General features: G+C 41.6%; 1 protein-coding gene across 5 annotated transcripts in view; it reads right to left on the reverse strand.

Annotated features, from left to right (window-relative positions):
• Nucleotides 1-17,107, reverse strand: part of PSD3 (pleckstrin and Sec7 domain containing 3) — a 713,864-nt gene that overhangs the window by 652,181 nt on the left and 44,576 nt on the right. The window contains exons 3-4 of one of the 5 annotated variants that reach the window (XM_063607126.1): nt 1,410-1,499; nt 570-862 (exon numbers count right to left, since the gene is read on the reverse strand). The exons of the other annotated variants lie outside the window; for them this stretch is intronic. The gene's annotated coding sequence lies outside the window, so the exon portion shown is untranslated. The remainder of the gene's footprint in view (nt 1-569; nt 863-1,409; nt 1,500-17,107) is intronic. 5 annotated transcript variants of the gene reach the window in all.

Here is a 17,107-nt window from a genome sequence, read left to right on the forward strand (position 1 = left end):
AAGCCCTACTTTTTTAAAAAATGTGTCATCTCACAGAATAACCGAATTTCCCATAAAATCCAATTAATTTTGATGCTGTACAATGAAGCCTGTTAAACTGGAAAGAAAGAGACAAGAGCAGGGAAGACAGGTTTCATCTAGTAAGCTTACTGTAATTAATTAATAGCATTTGCTTGGGGCTGTGAGTGGAGAAGGGTTTTGAGGAAAATAATATCATGATGCATCAGTGATGTCTGCCATGGTGTGTGATAAGCCAGCAACAACTGGTCTGCCATTTGCAAAACTCTCTTAGAGCAGAGCTAGAGGTCAGCTAACCACAGACTCATCAGAATCCAAGAGGCCCCAGGCAGTGTAGACACAGCCTTGCAGCTGAGGCTTTCTGCTCCTCCCTTAAAAGATTCCACCAGTGGCAAAGAAACCAGGAAGCCGTGTTTAAGGGCCCACTATCTTAGGCTATGAGAGTCATGACTGTACCCTCTGGCTTTTGAGAATGCTCTTGGAGGCAATTTTGCACAACTGTGTCATTTTAATCATGAGGAAGCTGAGGCAAGAGAAGCTATTTCACTCACCTGTGGCCATAAGACAACTTAGAAGGAGAGTTGGGACTAGAACCAAGGCCCCCTGGCTCCCAGACCTGTGACATGAAGTTCTATGGGAACAGCCGGTCCCTTTCCTGCTCCTGCTCTGCAGCACTGCTCCCAGGTCCTGGGTAGCCACATGATGCTAGTCTTAGAGCTGTGTGGATGCTTGTCACCCTCTGACCGCTTGTTGGCCACCAACTTCGAAGGTTGTATTCCTGCTTCCTTTTGGGGTCTGTGGTCAGTCTTCTCTTGTTCTTCAGGATCAGTGACTCATTGGACACCTTAATTCAGGAGATAACAACAATGGTAGCTCCTGAAATGCCCCACCAAAACTCAGGTGGACTATAGTGTTCCTCCTGACTTAAGTCATAAAACAAAACATGCTTGACCTGGGTATAGAGAACCCTGAATGAGCTTCAATATTCCTTTTTGGTTTGTTAGTATCAAGAGCCAGCCAAGGGCAGATATGAGTCAGACTCTGGTGTCACGTACATCCCAGGCTGACCTTGAACTTGCTCTGCCTGTTAGAGGCCCAGGGACAGCAAAGAGAAGCTTCCCCTGCCTTGTTCTGGGCATGATCACTGTGCAGAGGACAATCTAATCCTTTCAACTTGACTTGTTTTCATTTGTGCTTTTTTTTTTTTCCCCTCTTCCTATCAAGGCTCTTAAGGACATCTGACAGCCTGATGACAACCACCTTAAGGTTCATCAAGACCCAGACAAAACAGAATTTCACATCAGCAGAAAGCCGAGCACCTCCTGTCTTCTTTCCAGGACTGACATGTTTAGTCATACACCCTTCTAAGTTTTCTTCTTGGTTTTACTTACTTGTGTGGTATGGCCAGGGGCCAAGGCCAGGGAGATGCTCAGCAGGTTGCCCCAGTGGGAGGGGTTTGATGCTGCCCCGCTTTTCTCCTCCTGCAAGGACATAAACCATTCCTGGTGCAAAGCTGCAGACATTGTTTTCTTAATACATGAAGTAGCTTTGGCTTGACTGCAAGGACAGTGTTGCTCTGGCAATAACTGGTATTGTATCAAATGAACATGAAACTCAATACAGCAGCGTGGTCTTCTCCATCTTTGGCCCATTTATACCTAGTGTTCCATTACTGGAACACTAAAAATGTGGGAGTCATTTATATCCTACTGCTCAAGGTCATTGCCAAGGTCTGATTTGCAAAAATTCAAAAAATTGCAACCTCCAGCATAAATGGGTTAGAGCCTCTTATGTTCAGAGTTCCTGAGCAAACGGCAACTATTCTTCCAAAGCTTGTTGGATTTGCAAGTATACACCCAGGCCTCTGTGAAGGGGTCTGTGTTACTGCGTTGTTATCCAATAGTCAAAAAGGATACATCCAGCTTCTCATGTAAAGCATTTATCATAGTACCTGGCACATGGTAAGCATTTAGTAGAGTTCACCATTCATATAATTATTATAACTTTTGTTGTGTAAGTAGCACCATGCTGTAATGTGCAGTACTATATGGCTTAGTCTTAATAAGAGCTGGCATACTGTAGAAGTTTATAGCTATTAAATAATTTTCAATCATAATTCCACTTAATCCTCAGAAAAATAGCTTAAATTGCACCTCTACATACAATTTTCTCCATTGGGTCCCCAACTATTCCTTCTGTGAACTACCACAGCGCTGAATTTGCTTCTGTTTGTTCCTTCTCCCCCACTTAACACACACAGCCCTGGGAACCCTCTCCTCCTCTGCTCTGCTCTCAGCCCCAGGAAGTGACATCCCCCAGGCTCCTCTGCCGACTGGGAGGCACCAGCCGGAGATTAGAGATGTAGTAGTCAGGGTTGTTCAGAGAAACAAAACTAGTATGAAGAGATGTATTAAGAGGAATTGGTTCATTTGATTATGGAGGCTGACAGGTCCCAAGATCTGCACGGTAATTCAGCAAGCTGGAACCCCAGGAGAGCTGATGGTGGATTTCCAGGCTGAGGGCTGGCAGCTTAGAGACCCAGGAAGAGCCAATATCTCAGTTCAACTCCAAAGGTAGTAAAAATGTTGATGTTTCAGCTCAAAGGTCATCAGGCAGGAAGAATATTTTTTTTCTTGGAGGAGGGTCCAACTTTTTGTTCTTTTCAGGCCTTTGACTGATTGGATGAGGTCTGCTCACATAAGAAAAGGCAACCTTCTAGGGTCGGGCACGGTGGCTCACGCCTGTAATCCCAGCACTTTGGGAGGCCGAGACAGGAGGATCATGAGGTCAGGAGATTGAGACCATCCTGGCTAACACAGTGAAACCCCGTCTCTACTAAAAAAATACAAAAAATCAGCCAGATGTGGTGGTGGGTGCCTGTAGTCCCAGCTACTCGGGAGGCTGAGGCAGGAGAATGGCGTGAACCCGGGAGGCAGAGCTTGCAGTGAGCGGAGATCGTGCCACTGCATTCCAGCCTGAGCAACAGAGTGAGACTACGTCTCAAAAAAAAAAAAAAAAAAAAAAGAAAAGAAAAAGAAAAGGCAACCTTCTTTGCTCAGTTACCAATATAAATGTTAATCACATCCAAAAACACCCTCCCAGAAATACTCAGATTAATGTTTAACCAAATATCTGGGCACCTTATGGCCCAGTCAGGTTAGTGCATAAAATTAGCCATCACAGAGGGTAAAGGAGAGAAAGATCTCAGCATTTCTTTCCTTCTGCCTCCCTGCTTTGGGCGCAGCATCTCCGAAAGCTGACGTGTTTCTCTGGGATGACAGATCCAGTGGAACAGCCCCCACTGCAGGCTCCAGCTCTATTTACTCATTTCGTACCATGGTAATAGCTCCCTTTCTTATTAATCTTTGGGCACCTGAGCAACCTTTATTGATTCTTTAACCCAGGACACACCAGAATGATCCCATCCTTCAAGCCTCTTCATCTGAGTCTTTGGGGTGAATGTTGTTTCCTCCTGAGATTCAAAGAGACAGAGCAATATTCATCTTTCTCTCCATTTTATAATTATAGTAGAAATACATGTTGATTGCGGAAGCTTTTGTAACCAAAGAATATGTTTTTAAAAATCAACCCGAATCCTACCAAAAGGAGATCACCGTTATTGACCCGTTATCTCCCATTGGTGTGTGTGTGATGGAGGAACCTTATAGAAATAGCTTGCTGTTGTCGTCTGTCTCATTTCTTTAAACATTCTTCAAGAATGTAATTTTTAATGGCTGCTTGTTGTTCTATGATATTTATAACTCTCTTGTGGCACTTGGATTATAAAATATTTTCTGCCCCTAGAAGATACTCACAGAAGCCAATTTGCCATTCAACTAGCTTTGTACTTTGCACATTAATGTCATTTATTCAAAACCACATCATTCACCCCACCCTGCAAAAGACAATAAATGGTTTACAGAGATAAATAAAATATAGCGAGAGAACATACACTTAATGTATGTAAAAGAGTAAAAGAGAAAATGAGCATCAGCATAGTAAAATGAGATGGAGCCAAGACAGGTTAAAATCCACCAACGCATGCCAAGAATCTTATACTCTTATTAGAAGTTGGCCACAAACTTGGCTGTAAGTCCATTCAAAGAGGAAAACATCAGTAGTAACTCAGAGTTTCCATAAAATAAAAACAATCCAGTTACTTGGGAGTAGTCTTAACAAATGGCATAATGTAGTCTTCAACAATATCCTTACTGCCAAGGCCAAGAGGGGATTTTTATGGAGTTGTTTCTTATAAAATCTGCCTATATAAGCCGAGGGTATTGTGCCAAACTGCAAGTCAGGAAAAGCAATTCTACCAGGGCCCTGGGGAGATACATTCTTGGTACATAGCTCTTCATCTGGCTTAAGCTAGGAGTGGAATTCAGAGACTGTAGACAAAAGGATGGTTTGCATATTCTTTAGGAAAATCTCCATGCTGGCTCTCTTTACAATATCTGTAGATCTATACCTACTATATTAAGTAGCAGAGTTCTGGCTCCAGCAACGTGGTTATTTGAACTAAACTGGACTCCATCCCTTCTAGAAACATTTAAAGTATCACAGAAAATTATAAACACATAATCAAAATTGAAAGAACAAATGAACAGTCTCCAGGTCTCAGCAACAGCAAGAAAGGTCTCAGGTAGAGGGATTAGCCTTACCAGCCACCTCTCCTGGCCCAGGGGGACATGGAACCGCAATACAGATCCAAAAGGGTGAAATTTTAATACATCAAGAGGGGAATTTGGTGTGATCTCGGGCCTCTGCAAAGTAGGGAATTGAGACTGGAAAGTTCTGTACGCAGCTAAGTCCCTGGAAAGAAGGAGTAGAAAAGCTATTATTAGCCCATCACTGATTAGGGCTCTGATTTAAAAGAAAAACATCAGATAAACAAACAAACAAAAATTATCCTACAGAAATGAAACCCCAATTTCAAGACACTTGTAATTGTAGAGCCCTGATTTACCCAATCATAGCTGCAAAATTAACATAAATATGGTTCCCAAACCAGTGAAACCCACAGAACATTTGGCAAAAGGGAATGCAAAACAAATCTGTAGTGACATTTCCCCTGCCCAGGCTCCTGGGACACCCACAGGAACAAACGACTTCAGCTGAGGATGAGCTCACAGTAAAAAACTTACAAACCACAAGACAAACAAAAAACTGAATCACATAAGGGAAGTCAGCAGATACAAAAATACAGAAAAATAGGTGCTCCCCACCAAATTGAAATATTTGGGATGTTGGGGATGTTGGAGGTGGTGGGATTCCCTTGCATCTTTGTAGATCTCAAGACCTCGGAGATCTTGGGCTGTTTAGGTGAAGATGGTGGCACAGGTTCAGGAAGAAAGAAGAAACTCTTCAAAAGCCCTTTACGTCACAGTTCCCACTTTCACTATATTAAAATAATGTTACAAAGTGAACTGAGCCATGAACCCAAGTCAGAAAGCTAGAGAGCCCTGAAGTTTTCACCAAATGTATGGACGTAGGCAAGTTTCCTCACCTCCTCAGTCTAAACCACCTATTTACCATCTATTTACCAACCCCAAGACGTAGGCAGTTACTAGAACCCTTCCAGAATCACAGAAAGCAGGGCAGATGGGGCTGTGCTGACTGACAAGAGATGAGCTCTGAGGTTCTGCAGTGAGCAGGTCTATGCAAATCTACCCCTAAATTCTGAGGAAGCTGAGAGGCCAAAGAAAAAGGCTGACAAATCTAGTTTCTTAGAAACTATTAAAAGGGGCCTACATAATAACAATGTTTAAATGATTAAAAATTCTGAGAGAGAAGAGAATCAATATGATAAATTAGGCCAGTAAAGAAAGCAGAATCTATACAGAATTAGAAATAAAAATATAGCTACTGAAGTTAAAAACCCAGAAGATGGGTTCAATGACAGACCTAGATCCAATTAAAGAGAGGAAAGCCCTGAGGAAATCCCCCAGAACTCAGTTCAAAGACACAAAAGGATTCTAAGATATGAAACGACAGTGAGCTCAAGATCATATTTAACTTTACATTTACACAGCACTTATGTAGGTAGACTCTGTCCTGTTCTTTACAAAGATCATCTAACTTAATCCTCTTGACAATCCTCTTTTTCAAATGTAGCTGAGGTACAAAGAGTTTTATGGACTTACCAAAGACACACAGGTAACCTTGGAGGTGGCAGAGCTTGCGTTGGACCCCAGTAATCCACCCTTTCTGACTACAGTACAATGAGCCTCAGAGACCCTACTGCTTCTGTACTCCTCTCTCTGCTGCACTAGCCACCTCCCCCTCTCCACGGGACCATTCCTATCAGCATATCATAATGCTCTTGTATTTCCCAACATTAAAAGAAATCCTTTCTTGATCTTCTACCCTCTGTCAGCTACTAATCCCATTATTCTGTGATTTATCACAACCCAAATTTATAGATTTTTACAAAGGCTGTCTTGACTTCCTTACCTACTATTTTCTCTTCAACTTACTCAATCTGTCATCTGTCTTACAGCATACTATCTTAGACAATCTCTCTGAGCTTCAAATGGATATATTTGATTGCCTATTGAATTCCAAATTTAACTTGTGTAAAACTTAACTCTTGACCTCCACTTCTCCATTATATAAATCCAAAAATATATGAAAGTAAATTATATCCACACAAGATGCTTAATTTTTATTTATTTATTTTGAGACAGAGTCTCGCTCTGCTGCCCAGGCTGGAGTGCAGTGGTGCCATCTCAGCTCACTGTAACGTCCGCCTCCCAGGTTCAAGTGATTCTCCTGCCTCAGCCTCCCGAGTACCTAGGAATACAGGCGCCCACCACCATGCTTGGCTAATTTCTGTATTTTTGATAGAGATGGAGTTTCGTCACGTTGGCCAGGCTGAGATGTGTATTAATAACAAAGATAAAATACTACTTTCCTGGCATAAATAACTTTAGTCAAGTAAAGTTAATCACCAATAATGTGACAAATAGATCTTGTATGACTCTTGATAATATGCACTGGGAAGGACACAACATCACTCTGTGTTCCTTCCAAAAATATATAACCTGAGTTGAATAAAAAGAAATATCAGGCAAATCTAAACTGAAGGACATTTAAAACAAACAAATGGTCTATAGGTTTTTTACTTTTTATTTTTATTTTTTTGAGACAGAGTCTCACTCTGTCACCCAGGCTGGAGTGCAGGGGCACGATCTTGGCTCACTGCAGCCTCCACCTCCCGGGTTCAAGTGATTCTCATGCCTCAGCCTCCCGAGTAGCTGGAACTACAGGCATGCACCACCACACCCAGCTAATTATTTTATTTTTTGTAGAGAAGGGGTTTCACCATGCTAATTTTTGTATTTTTAGTAGAGACAGGGTTTCACCATGGTGGCCAGACTGGTCTCGAACTCCTAGCCTCAAGTGATCTGCCCGCCTCAGCCTCCCAAAATGTTGGGATTACAGGCATGAGCCACCATGCCTGGCCTTTGTTGCATCTTTACCTATACCTGATGCTCCACACCGATATGGGGCTGTAGTCCTGCAACATTTTCACAAACATGATTTCATTCTGAGCCTCACAGCACTCCTACAAGAGGAAGGGTAAGAATTATCCTCTCCATTCGGTAGATGCAGTGGTTTAGACTGAGGTGGTGAGGAAACTTATCTATGTCCATACATTTGGTGAAAACTTCAGGGCTCTCTAGCTTTTTGACTTGGGTTCATGGCTCAGTTCACTTTGTAACATCATTTTAAAACAGTAAAAGTGGGAACTCTGACATAAAGGCTTTCGAGGAGTTTCTTCTTTCTTCCTGAACCTGTGCCACCATCTTCACCCAAACAGCCCAAGATCTCTGAGGTCTTGAGATCTACAAAGATGCAAGGGAATCCCACCATCTCCAACATCCCCAACAGCCCAAATACCACCTTCTAGGTGGAGACTACTCTGTCCCTTGTCACCGCTCCCTTTCCAAGGACATCTTCATTATTCTTTCCTTTGTGCTCTGACATCTTTTTGCACAGGCCTTTACTGTAAAGTTTTCACTTTGTATTACAGTTGGTTCTTTGTATGTCTCTCTCTTTCAGCTAGAAATTGATTTCCTTGATGCTGAGTTCATATTGTCTCTGTGTCTTCTTCATCTGTCAGTGTCCTGGCACCCACACATTAGTAATTTGGAGAGAGTTTAAGAAAGGGACTATTTACAAAGATGTGAGCTGGGATTTGGAAAATAAAAGCAATCCTAGAGTGTTCCCCCTTCCCCTCTCTCATCCCCCCTCACCCTCACTGACCCCCACCTACTTACCAACCCTAAGACCTGGGCAGTTACTGGAACCCTTCCACAATCACAGAAAGCAGGATGCATGGGGCTCTGCTAACTGACAGGAGATGAGCCCTGAGGTTCCACAGTGAACAGGTCTACGCAAATCTATTTCTACAGTCTAAGGAAGCTAAGAGGCCAAAGAAAAAGGCAGACAAATCATTCTTAGTAATATTTACTAGGAACTTACAGACAGAAGCCATGTTTGTGTGTCAGGTGGCAGTGAGACGAGATGGTGGATTCCTGTGCTATCAACCTTCAGACCCAGGGCTTATATACCATAGGGAAAGAGTGATTCAGAAGGGATGCATGGGACAATTGAAGTACAATAATATCAAGGTTGTTTGACCTAAGGGCAGAATTTACAGTAAGTACCTGCTCTTACACAAGGAACAGATACACTGGAAATCTCAGAAGATTCCCAGAACTGGGGTTAACCAGAAATCAACATGGTGGATGAACATCCAAGATGGAGTTACTTTGGCCTGTCTAGAGGGTGAAGCCAGGCCATGAGATCCCCAGTGAGGAGCTCCTGTCTGCTGGCCCATCCTGACTAGAAGCCAGAAGGCAAGGGAGTCGTCAGTGGCATCATCCCCCTTGGGTGCAGAGCAGGGAGAGGCAGAAAATTGGACAGACAGAGAATGGGCCCGCATCTTTGCATTCCCAGTGTGTAGCAGAGTGCCAAGCACATCATTGCTGCACAGAAATATTTTTAATTGAATTACTGAATCTTAGATATTGCTCATTGATATCCCTTAGAAATAAAGAAAACGTTTTTTCATTGCTACATGTTTAGCACAGTTTAAGCCAGAGAAATACCAGACATACTATCAAAGTTTCCAGCGTTTTTGCACTGTTGTGATGAACTCAGACTTCTATACCAAAACATAAAGCTAGCTGCTCTATTTAGGAATGTCATAGTCAAAATATAGAGTACTGTAAGATTATGAAGTTATAATTCTTTCCTACTTCATTCAGTTAAAGATCTTATGTACACCTCAATATTAGAAAAACGTATTTTTGTTCTACTTTTCTTACCCAAATGCTAAGGCTCTTCAGCCTGTTTAATAATTAAAGCAACATGAGACTTCGAGTGAATGGCAAATAGTGCAGCTAATGATAAATGTGGACATGTGTGTTAGTTATGCCATCTCTGAAGAAACTGGCGAGTTGGCTTCCTGATTATCCACAGTGACCGCCAATATTCCAAAACAGACACTGCTGCTCCTTCAGGTTTCCATAGCTCTCTTTCCCCAACAGTCAGATTCACTGCTTTTATTAATATCTCAGCATGGTGATGAGTGTAACACAAAATCCTTGCTTCAAAGGCCACTCAGTATTCAATTTTCTAATTGATTCTTTTAACAAAAACACCCCAAAATGTCTGCAGCATACACTCAAACTCCTTGAACATCTATAATTAATAAGCTGAGATTGTGGCTCCAATACAAACTCCCAGTGATGACTAATTTGCTGAAAATTTATGGCTTTTGATATTAATCACACAGGGAAGCTGGCCCAGGAGAGGCATGGTTTGTGCCTGGGGTCCAGTTGTATGTATTGGTAGTCCCTGCTTCTTTTCTCAAAAGTGTGCTGATTTGGTCAATAAAATATATGGTAACCCTACATAAGGCCCAGCCTCAGTCTCATTTCAGGACTTTTGGAATAAGTAGATGACAATACTTCTGCAGCAGTACCAACACTAACATGAAAGTTACAATATCCATGCTATCATTTGCTAATTCACTGCCATATTTTGTTAGTTTCCCGTGGGTTCCATAACAGATTATCACAAACTTGCCAGCTTAACACAGCCAACATTTATTAATATTTGCTCACAGTTCTAGAAGGCAGAAGTCTAAAATCAAGGCATGGCCTCCCTGTAGAGGCTCTGGGGGAGAATCTACGCATCTCCTTTTCTGGTGGCCACTGGGATTCCTTGGCTTGCCGGAGCCTCGTCTCAATCTCCATGTTCTAGGTCACATTGCCACCTCATCTTCTGTCTGTGTAACTTCCCTTTGCCTCAGCCTTATAAGGACACTTGTCACTGTATTTAGGTCCCACCCAGATGCTACAGTAGGGGTCTCCAACTCCTGGGCTGAGGACTTGTACTAGTCCATGGCCTGTTGGGAACCAGGCTGCACAGCAGGAGGTGAGAGCAGCAGGCGAGCAAGCATGATCACCTGAGCTCCACTGCCTGTCAGATCAGCAGTGACATTAGATTCTCCTAAGAGCGTGAAACCTATTGTGAACTGTCCATGCGAGGGATCTAGTTTATGTGTTCTTTATGAGACTCTAATGCCTGATCTGAGGTGGAACAGTTTCATCTCAAACCATCCCCTCATCTCCTTCCCCTGTCCAAGGAAAATTGTCTTCCGGGAAACCAGTCTCTGGTGCCAAAAAGGTTGGAGACTACTGCCCTAGAGTATGATCTCCTCATCTCAAGATCCTTAGCTCAATCACATCAGCAAAGAGCATTTTAAAAAAAATATCATCACATTCACAGGTTCCAGGAATTAGGACATGGACGTATCTTTTTGGAGGACACCCTTCAACCCACTACCCACGTTACAGTCAAGCTTACGTTTCCTAGCCATATTTTCGAATATATAAAATTTCTGTTTTACATTTTCAAAGATCCTGTGAGTCATTTATACTTGACATAATTACACCTCAGACGTCCCCAGTACAAATTAAAAACCAGTTCAGGACAGCCTCCCTGGCCCTTCTCTGAGAACTCTGCTTTTATTTTATTTTATTTTTATTGAGACAAGGCCTTGCTCTATTGCCCAGGCTGGAGTGCAGCGGTGCAATCTCGGCTCACTGCAGCCTCCACCTCTCAAGCTCAAGAGATTATCCCACCTCAGCCTCCAGAGTAGCTGGGACCACAGGTACGCACCGCTGCACCTGGCTAATTTTTGTATTTTTTTGTAGAGACAGAGTTTCGCTGTGTTGTCCAGGCTGGTCTCGAACTCGTGGGCTCAAGCAATCTGCCTACCTTGGGCTCTTGTGCTGGGATTACAGGTGTGAGCCACTGTGCCCAGCCTGAGAATGCTGATTTCTATAACCCTCTTCACAGTAGATTAATTCTCTTCTTCTCATGAGTCCAATCCATGTAGAGAGTCCATCCATGGGACCAGGAAGAGGCAAAGGAGTCATCTGCCTTGGACACAAAATTTAAGGGCATGCCAAAAGTTTTAGTCATCAAGATAAAGAAGAAGAATGATGAGGGTTTTCATCACCCTCTTAAATAAATTTCACATCTATTAAAATATTATTTATCTGGATGACTGAACTTATTGGTATCTCTTGGAAGTTGGCACCAATGGTGAGTACCTCACTCGCCTCCCCCCTGGAGTCTACAACTGCTCCTTGCCTGTGAAATAGCAGGTATCACAGCTTCTGGGTCTGTGACATTCTCACATGGTGAGTGTGTAATATCTGCTCTTTTCTTTCCACACTCAGTATGTCTCAGTATCAAAAATCTGCATTATAGGTAAATAGAATGGAAATGTTCTTAAGGATTTGGGGTTCTTCAGTTACCTGGTCCCTTCCATGTTCCTTACCACCAGCCTGCCACACAGGCTCTTCCAATCCTTAAGTCCACAGGAAAAAACAACAGGTTTTCTAATTTTTTCTTTTTGAAGCAGCCATCAAACCAGTGAATGCCAGATTTTTAAAAAGTTTTTTATAGAGACAGGGTCTGACATTGCTGCCTAGGCTGGAGTGCAGTGGTGCAGTCATAGCTCACTGCAGCTTTAAACTCTTGGGCTCAAGCAATCCTACTGCCTCCTAGCCTTCTGAGTATCTGGAACTACAGGCATGCACCAGCATGCCTGGCTAATTTTTTTTGTTTGTTCTTTTATAGAGATAGGGTCTTGCTCTGTCATTCAGGCTGGAGTACAGTGGTACAATCATGGCTTATTGCAGCCTCAAACTCCTGGGCTCAAGTGATCCTCCATCCTCAGCCTCCTGAGTAGCTGGGACTACAAGCATGCACCACCATGCCTGGCTAATTTTGTTTGTTTATTTTGTAGAGATGGGATCTCACTAGGTTGCACAGGCCAGTCTCAAACCCACACCGTAGGCAATCCTCTTGCACTAGGAGGCCTCCCAAAGCGCTAGGATTACAGACATGAGCCACCAGGCCAGCCTCAGGTTTTTTTTTTTAATTAAAAGGTACATTTAAATCAATCAATATGTAGTTGTTGAGTAACTGTTAAGTGCCTCCCCACACCCTGAAAAAAAACTCTCATTTTTCTTTCTATTGAAAAACCCATGTTTGATATATACCACCATGATATCTCTTTCTGACAAGTTATATACAAAGTTATGAAGATCCCAAGCCACTGTCCCGAAAGGCTGGCATGACAAGCAATGTCTTCTAAGTCAAGCCAGCAGGATCGGAGAAAGCCTTGATCAAAAGAGCTCAACCCGAGCCCTGTATATGCACTTGAGTATGTGTGAGTGTGTGTGTGTGTGTATGTATCTGTATATATATATACCTGATAGGTATATATAGGTATATATATATATACCTGAGAGTGTGTGTGTATATATATATAGCTGATAGGTATACATAGGTTTATATATAGCTGATAGGTATACATAGGTATATATATACCTAAGTGTGTGTGTGTGTGTATATATATATAGTTGATAGGTGTATATATAGGTGTGTGTGTGTATATATATATACACACACACACGCGTGCACACACACACACACATATATAGAAAGCCTGTTTCCTTAAAATATATTTTCTATAAAATTCCAACCTATTCCTACATTGCCCTCCATCACCTTTCAGAGCTCTCAGGAGCCCCTTTTCCACAAACATGGGAAGGATGCCCTTACCACGTGGGAGGGTGTGACATGAGTCTAACTGGCCATGGAGGACGGCACCACCTGCACCTCCCGCAGTGCGTCCTGGGAGAAGCATCTGCCCAACAGTGATTGTTCAGCGTGATTTTCAGAACAGGATAGAATGCCATGGCTGGTCTCCTTCTTGAGTAATTACTCCTACAAATTTTCTGTTTAGGTCTGACATCAAGCTGGAACAAAACTGTAGATTATGTGGAGATAAGCTGAATTTGTTATGGGATGTTTATGTAATTCCACATATAAATGCTTACAAAAGAAAGAGAATTTCTTGCCTTGTCTTTCCTACTTCAAGCACATATGTATGAGCTGGTGGCTATTTTCTATTTGTTAATAGCTTATTAATAAATCGAATCCATGTTATTTCAGTTTTCAGCTGGCTTTGTTCACTAGTTTTTAGTCTTAGCACACTCAAAGGATGTTGTTTTAAAATACCTGTAAAACTGTAGCCTTAGAATTTGTAAGGGAAAATAATTTATCCTTTTGTCAAGCTCAATAAATATTGTTACAATGTGGTTTACTAAATAAACCATTGGGTTAAGAACAAATGTTAAAATACATTCACAATCTTTCAGTTTTTACATTAAACTAGAAGGAGGGCCGGGTGTGGTGGCTCCCACCTGTAATCTCAGAACTTTGGAAGGCTGAGGCAGGAGGATTGCTTAAGGCCAAGAGCTTGAGACCAGCCTGGGCAACATAGTGAGAACGCATCTCTAAAAAAACATAAAAAAAAAAATAAATAAAAACTGGGCATGGCGGTGCATGCCTGTAGTCTCAGCTACTCAGGAGGCTAGGGCAGGAGGATCACTTGAGCACAGAGTTGGAGACTGCAGTGAGCTATGATTGTGCCACTGTACTCCAACCTGGTGACAGAGCAAAATCTCTGTCTCTAAGAAAAAAGACAAGAAAATCATACACACTTATTGGCTTTTGTTTGCAATGTTTGCAGATAATTTAACTTTTAAGTTATGTTTTGGAGAGGCTAGTTGTAAGAGTCACATTATTTGAGCATACACAGTTGTGTAACAAAGAAAGTAACCTGGGAGTTTGTTGGAAAACTGGAGAACAGTCCAGTGTGAAATAGAAGAGAAAGAAAAAAGGGAGAGACTAAGCCTGGAAAATATAATTGAGAATACATCCATTCTATTGATAGCTATGAAAGAAAAGGATTGTTTCTTATTTGTGGTTTGAACAGTGTATGACTTTGTAGTCATTTTACATGTTAGAAGAGGAATTGGGTGGTGAAAGGAAGAGTTAGAAGGCAGAGCAAAAGAGATTTAAAAGGTGAAGAAAAGAGAATGATGTTAAGATGACTTCCTTTGCGTTGTTTGTTTCTTCTTGAGGACAGTTGTTACCTTTGCACTCAATTCCTACTTGAAAAATGAAAGAAAGCCATCCAGATGGGGCAGGTCAAAGAAGGAAAATGCTTGACAGTCATAACCCAATGTAATAACATTGAATTGTTTCTCCAAGTTTTACCTCAGGTTACTTTGCTACCATAGACCCAGGTCTAAGCAACAGGAACTACGCAGCTCTTTTAAACTCTTATTATAGATTATATGACAGAAAATGATCGGAAAAAAACTATATTTAAGCACATCTGCTGCTGGGTGCATTTCATATTCAAACCAGCTCCATTGTTGTCCATCAGCCCAGCATGGCAAGTGCCAGAGGTGATACTGTAGTTCCTTAAGTTGCTTAATCAACATGCGACAGGTGCGGCACAGCTTCCTGCTGTTGCACGCTGCTACCAGACTGATCGATGGGCAACCCAAAGCCACACCCTTTGGCTCAATCACACTGATGCTGTCTTTGCTTTCTCTCTCTCTTTTTTTTTTTAATTATTATTATACTTTAAGTTCTAGGGTACATGTGCACAATGTGCAGGTTTGTTACATATGTATACATGTGCCATGTTGGTGTGCTGCACCCATTAACTTGTCTTTACATTATGTATTCCTCCTAATGCTATCCCTCCCCACTCCCCCGACCCCATGACAGGCTCTGGTATGTGATTTTCCCCGCCCTGTGTCCAAGTGTTCTCATTGTTCAATTCCCACCTGTGAGTGAGAACATGCAGTATTTGGTTTTCTGTCCTTGCGATAGTTTGCTCAGAATGATGGTTTCCAGCTTCATCCATATCCCTGCAAAGGACATGAACTCATCCTTTTTTACAGCTGCATAGTATTCCACAGCGTATATGTGCCACATTTTCTTAATCCAGTCTATCATTGATGGACATGTGGGTTGGTTCTCAAGGATCTAGAACTAGAAATACCATTTGACCCAGCAATCCCATTACTGGGTATATACCCAGAGGATTATAAATCATGCTACTATAAAGACACATACACACCTATGCTTATTGCGGCACTATTTGCTTTCTCTTTTTATTATGTTTGAGCTTGCAATTGGGACAGCTCCTAAATCTCTAATCTCTTTTAAGAAGAAGCTGGAACATTGTTTGGAGTTAACATTCTCCAAACAAAGAGAAGACTGGCAACCTTAAGGTACTTCAAAAGCCATAAATACCTAACATTTTTTTAAAAAGTGAAGTCAAACAAACAAACCAAGAACACATTCTGGGTCACTCTTGCACTCCTCCTTTAAATAGTGACACAGGGGATCCTAGTTGTGTTTGAATTCCAAAGGTAACATGTTCAGAGAAAGACACATAGTGTCCTGTACTTTGGCTGCAGCAGAATGCACTGATGCAATCCTTTCATCGGGGTAGATGATGGTTCATTAAATATGGTGAGGTTAAATAGACCCACCAGACTGAAGATGCAATTGCACTCCTGATTGTATACCAACACCTCCAGCCTCAGCGAGAGCCATCTCTTGGTCCATTCGCAAAGGTGAAACCAGAAATATATCCCCTAGCAGCATGCCAGTGAGCAAAAGATGATTTGGCTTCTTAGCCTCAGATGTATTGGATATGCTGAAGTCATAGGAGATACTAGGTTTTTAAAAATATAATTTTTCTCAGTACATATTCTTTATCAAAATTGTAAATTTCCACATTAATCTTTCAGTTTCTCTTGCAGAAGTAGAGAATGAAAATATAAACTGATTTAAAGCACCTTGTATAATTATCATACTGTAACACTGTAATTAGAATAGTGGTTCTCAAAATGCAATCTCTGCACTCACAGCATCAGCACCATCTGGGAACATGTTAGAAATGCAAATTATCAGGCTTCTCTAGAACCACTAAGAAGCTCTGGTGAGGCCCAGCAATCTGTGTTTTAACAAGCCCTCCAGGCAATGCTGATACAAGGCCAAGTTTAAGAAAAACACTGTCATTATTTATGACTGATTACAGTAACATCATTATAAATTAAGCAAACGAAAACCACCAAATTTTACATTTTTTGTCTGTTCTCAGATCTGCTGTTCAGCAAGATAACTGATTTTGAAATTGCTATGTCCACAGGTATTTAAAACATAAATCTTAAATTAATTCCACTGAAAACAACTCAGAAAGGATAAATTCTCTGCTGTCTGCTACTGAATTTCTGAAGAAACGTTTGATTCTGGAAAAAAGTCATTGCGCCCGTGTTGTTGACATTGTAAATTATTCTAAAGGATGGATGTTATGTGGCTTCAGACTCTCAATGGCATTTGATTAGACTGGGCAAGTTAAATTCCCACAGCAATTAGTGAGTGCTCTGACCAAAAAAAGGGATGTGAAACAAAACTAAACACAAAGAAATGAACAACAACTTTTTGTTTGGATATAAATGGGTAGAAATATTTGGGAGACTGATGGAAAGAATAAACAATATATAATAGCATTAACATGACCCACCCCTTCCCACCCAAGGCACTTCCATTTTAAATTAGAGCTGTGTTTTATTCTACTGTAAACCCTTGAAATCACCTCCAATACACAAAGTAGAAAATAAGG

The sequence above is a fragment of the Pan paniscus genome, chromosome 7 (assembly GCF_029289425.2).
Source record: "Pan paniscus chromosome 7, NHGRI_mPanPan1-v2.0_pri, whole genome shotgun sequence".
In the NCBI taxonomy this organism is placed as follows: domain Eukaryota; kingdom Metazoa; phylum Chordata; class Mammalia; order Primates; family Hominidae; genus Pan; species Pan paniscus.